The following is a 5000-nucleotide window of genomic DNA, read 5'->3' on the forward strand; positions in this document are numbered from 1 at the left end:
TGTCCCTTAACCTAACTCAAGTTGTCCCTTAACCTAACTCAAGTTGTCCCTTAACCTAACTCAAGTTGTCCCTTAACCTAACTCAAGTTGTCCCTTAACCTAACTCAAGTTGTCCCTTAACCTAACTCAAGTTGTCCCTTAACCTAACTCAAGTTGTCCCTTAACCTAACTCAAGTTGTCCCTTAACCTAACCCACGTTGTCCCTTAACCTAACCCACGTTGTCCCTTAACCTAACCCACGTTGTCCCTTAACCTAACCCACGTTGTCCCTTAACCTAACCCACGTTGTCCCTTAACCTAACCCACGTTGTCCCTTAACCTAACCCACGTTGTCCCTTAACCTAACCCACGTTGTCCCTTAACCTAACCCACGTTGTCCCTTTGCCTAACATAGTTCACTGCTCGGAATCTCTGGTGTCGTTGTTATCCTCATGTAGATGTCTTGCGAGTGTTGCTTACTTTCCACATATTCCCGCTATCCACTGTCAATTGTACTGCAATAGGACTATATCGCCGCCCCCCCCCCTCTGTCCCCCTCTTTGTGTCTCTGTCCTCTCAAGCTGGTCGGTCTGGCGTTTGAGTGTTAAATGAGCCTCGCAGCTGTTCAGTTGCATTCAGATGTCGACGCCCTCAGTGTACGTCGTGGTATGGTCTGTGTCCATTGTCCGCTGATGTCGTACGCGTAACCCACACGCTGTACCGATCATCGGTCGTTACGTACAGAGTGAAGTAGTGTGATACGTGTGACCGTACGCTGGCTGTGCCCAACGGTGTCGAATCTCAATTTCCATATGTTGTGCTCGATGCTACTTGTCTCGTCTCCCAATAACAGCTAGGTTGCACTGTGGTACGCCGTAGAGGCGTGTGGGAGGAACGTACGAACGCATTGTATGTCACCCTGGGTCGCTGGGGGTGGTGGTGCGGTGAGTCAGGTCAGGTCAGGTCAGGTCAGGTCAGGTCAGCGTGAGCCGTCTGATGTAGTGACGCGTGTATTCCGACTTTGTCGTATTGCCTCACACAAAGTGCTACCCTGGTGGACCGCGTTCCATATCTGGGACATGCCGCAGATGCCGGTTGACAGTGGATCGCGGAAGGGACATCGCATACGTGCGCGGGCCACCTTCCACGTGTTCTCTTCTGCACATGTCGCAGTGTGTATGTGGTCTGATGTAGCGTGTCGTGACACATGACATCCTGGCATGCAAGAATTGTTGAATTCGCAAATGTAGGTGGACATCTACGTTTACTGCCCAAGATACGCAAATGAACTGGAAATCCGTTGTTGAGCGGTTGTTCACGCTGGAGGTGAATCTGTGATGGCGACGATCGGTACAGCTATTAACCGGTTGTTTCAGCGGTACCCGCCACATCCACACACGTGACTAGGTCCATGTGGGTATGAAGCGATACGCGGCGGTGGCTTGGTGGGACTGTTCCCGGCCGGTGAAGGGGGGCCGCCCGGCGTGTTGGCCGCGCGCTGCGTGGGCGCACGCGCAACAGGCGGCTGGTGGGGGGCGCCGAGTGGCAGGAGCGCCAGCCGACGGGCCCGGCAGGCGGTGCAGCTACGCTGCGGCGCACCCTGCACGCGGCGCCTGGCGGCCAAAGTTGGTTCAGCCGAGCCCGGTGCGAAGCGCGGTGGACATCTGCAGTGTGCTGGTCTGATTGAGGACTGTGTGCGTTGAGGATGCGCCGCCGCCTGGCACTCGGCGCCGCGACGCCGTCTGCTGCTCGGTCGCCCCAGCGGTTCTCGCAGGTGGTTTGTATCGCAGTTGTGCGGACGTGTTGGCGCGTGCGCTGTGCTGGGAGAGTTCGCTTCTGCACCCAAGTGGGGCTTTGCCCTTGTGTGGCGCTGGCGTTGGAGCTGCCGGTCACCATAGGTGGCGCGTGTTGTCTCCCGCCGGCAATGCCACGACAGCACGCTCCCGGGCCTCTGTCGGCAGCGGCAAGCTCAGTTGGGAGCAAGGGTGTTCGCACTAAAACCGTCTACTCGCCTAACTCCGGGCGATTGCGCCTCTCTCGAAACCGACCAAGTACCTAGGACGGCGCTGCGCGCCGCCGGGACCTGAGAGGGTTTCGAGGTGTATCGTGCAGGGGAGCTCGGCCTCCTCCTGTTTGCAGAATAATTGAGCGGACGCTTGCGTGTTCGCGCGGGCCCCCGGGACACACTCCCGGGCGGCCGGCTGCTCAGCTCTAGTTGACGCAGCTCCCTGGTTGATCCTGCCAGTAGTCATATGCTTGTCTCAAAGATTAAGCCATGCATGTCTCAGTACAAGCCGCATTAAGGTGAAACCGCGAATGGCTCATTAAATCAGTTATGGTTCCTTAGATCGTACCCACGTTACTTGGATAACTGTGGTAATTCTAGAGCTAATACATGCAAACAGAGTCCCGACCAGAGATGGAAGGGACGCTTTTATTAGATCAAAACCAATCGGATTGGCTTGTCTGGTCCGTTTGCCTTGGTGACTCTGAATAACTTTGGGCTGATCGCACGGTCCTCGTACCGGCGACGCATCTTTCAAATGTCTGCCTTATCAACTGTCGATGGTAGGTTCTGCGCCTACCATGGTTGTAACGGGTAACGGGGAATCAGGGTTCGATTCCGGAGAGGGAGCCTGAGAAACGGCTACCACATCCAAGGAAGGCAGCAGGCGCGCAAATTACCCACTCCCGGCACGGGGAGGTAGTGACGAAAAATAACGATACGGGACTCATCCGAGGCCCCGTAATCGGAATGAGTACACTTTAAATCCTTTAACGAGTATCTATTGGAGGGCAAGTCTGGTGCCAGCAGCCGCGGTAATTCCAGCTCCAATAGCGTATATTAAAGTTGTTGCGGTTAAAAAGCTCGTAGTTGGATTTGTGTCCCACGCTGTTGGTTCACCGCCCGTCGGTGTTTAACTGGCATGTATCGTGGGACGTCCTGCCGGTGGGGCGAGCCGAAGGGGTGCTTTCGCGTCCCGAGGCGGACCCCGTTTAAATCCTACCAGGGTGCTCTTTGTTGAGTGTCTCGGTGGGCCGGCACGTTTACTTTGAACAAATTAGAGTGCTTAAAGCAGGCAAGCCCGCCTGAATACTGTGTGCATGGAATAATGGAATAGGACCTCGGTTCTATTTTGTTGGTTTTCGGAACCCGAGGTAATGATTAATAGGGACAGGCGGGGGCATTCGTATTGCGACGTTAGAGGTGAAATTCTTGGATCGTCGCAAGACGAACAGAAGCGAAAGCATTTGCCAAGTATGTTTTCATTAATCAAGAACGAAAGTTAGAGGTTCGAAGGCGATCAGATACCGCCCTAGTTCTAACCATAAACGATGCCAGCCAGCGATCCGCCGCAGTTCCTCCGATGACTCGGCGGGCAGCCTCCGGGAAACCAAAGCTTTTGGGTTCCGGGGGAAGTATGGTTGCAAAGCTGAAACTTAAAGGAATTGACGGAAGGGCACCACCAGGAGTGGAGCCTGCGGCTTAATTTGACTCAACACGGGAAACCTCACCAGGCCCGGACACCGGAAGGATTGACAGATTGATAGCTCTTTCTTGATTCGGTGGGTGGTGGTGCATGGCCGTTCTTAGTTGGTGGAGCGATTTGTCTGGTTAATTCCGATAACGAACGAGACTCTAGCCTGCTAACTAGTCGCGTGACATCCTTCGTGCTGTCAGCGATTACTTTTCTTCTTAGAGGGACAGGCGGCTTCTAGCCGCACGAGATTGAGCAATAACAGGTCTGTGATGCCCTTAGATGTTCTGGGCCGCACGCGCGCTACACTGAAGGAATCAGCGTGTCTTCCTAGGCCGAAAGGTCGGGGTAACCCGCTGAACCTCCTTCGTGCTAGGGATTGGGGCTTGCAATTGTTCCCCATGAACGAGGAATTCCCAGTAAGCGCGAGTCATAAGCTCGCGTTGATTACGTCCCTGCCCTTTGTACACACCGCCCGTCGCTACTACCGATTGAATGATTTAGTGAGGTCTTCGGACTGGTACGCGGCATCGACTCTGTCGTTGCCGATGCTACCGGAAAGATGACCAAACTTGATCATTTAGAGGAAGTAAAAGTCGTAACAAGGTTTCCGTAGGTGAACCTGCGGAAGGATCATTACCGACTAGACTGCATGTCTTTCGATGTGCGTGTCGTGTCGCGCAACACGCTACCTGTACGGCAGTGGCCGTGCGCCGCGTGCGGAACCACGCGTGCCTCTCAAAACTAGCGGAAGTGTTGTTGTTGTGTGGTACGAGCGCTGAAGCTCTGGAGCGGCTGGCCTGCGGTACCTGGCGCCTGGCGCCGGTTTTGAATGACGTTCGCCCGAGTGCCTGTCCGCTCCGGTGTGGAGCCGTACGACGCCCATCGGCTGTGAGGCCGTTGGACACAAAAAAATAGTGGAACAGGGGCCGTCAGACGCCTCAGTCCCGCAAATGCTACTGTCTTGAAAGAGACAGTGGGAGACTGAAAAGGAAAAGATCACCCAGGACGGTGGATCACTCGGCTCGTGGGTCGATGAAGAACGCAGCAAATTGCGCGTCGACATGTGAACTGCAGGACACATGAACATCGACGTTTCGAACGCACATTGCGGTCCATGGATTCCGTTCCCGGGCCACGTCTGGCTGAGGGTCGGCTACGTATACTGAAGCGCGCGGCGTTTGTCCCGCTTCGGAGACGTGGGAGTGTCGTGGTCGCCTGTGTGGCCGGCCGCGTCTCCTTAAACGTGCGATGCGCGCCCGTCGCCTGGCGGTTCGCATACCGGTACTTTCTCGGTAGCGTGCACAGCCGGCTGGCGGTGTGGCGTGCGACACCTCGTACAACGACCTCAGAGCAGGCGAGACTACCCGCTGAATTTAAGCATATTACTAAGCGGAGGAAAAGAAACTAACAAGGATTCCCCCAGTAGCGGCGAGCGAACAGGGAAGAGTCCAGCACCGAACCCCGCAGGCTGACGCCTGTCGTGGCATGTGGTGTTTGGGAGGGTCCACTACCCCGACGCCTCGCGCCGAGCCCAAGTCC

At 55.5% G+C, this 5000-nt stretch overlaps 3 non-coding genes across 3 annotated transcripts in view; all 3 read left to right on the plus strand.

The window, feature by feature from the left end:
* Positions 1 to 2204: 2204 nt before the first annotated feature.
* Positions 2205 to 4097, plus strand: LOC126317854 (small subunit ribosomal RNA). Its single transcript, XR_007556966.1, has one exon. It is a non-coding gene; the product is annotated as a small subunit ribosomal RNA (ribosomal RNA).
* Positions 4098 to 4458: 361 nt separating this feature from the next.
* On the plus strand, positions 4459 to 4613 carry LOC126317989 (5.8S ribosomal RNA). Its single transcript, XR_007557080.1, has one exon. It is a non-coding gene; the product is annotated as a 5.8S ribosomal RNA (ribosomal RNA).
* Positions 4614 to 4801: 188 nt separating this feature from the next.
* Positions 4802 to 5000, plus strand: part of LOC126317933 (large subunit ribosomal RNA) — a 4222-nt gene continuing 4023 nt past the window's right edge. The window contains exon 1 of the ribosomal RNA XR_007557037.1: positions 4802 to 5000. This exon is cut by the window's right edge and continues 4023 nt beyond it. This is a non-coding gene — a ribosomal RNA (large subunit ribosomal RNA).

This window comes from Schistocerca gregaria, unplaced genomic scaffold, assembly GCF_023897955.1.
Source record: "Schistocerca gregaria isolate iqSchGreg1 unplaced genomic scaffold, iqSchGreg1.2 ptg000649l, whole genome shotgun sequence".
Classification (NCBI taxonomy): Eukaryota; Metazoa; Arthropoda; class Insecta; order Orthoptera; family Acrididae; genus Schistocerca; species Schistocerca gregaria.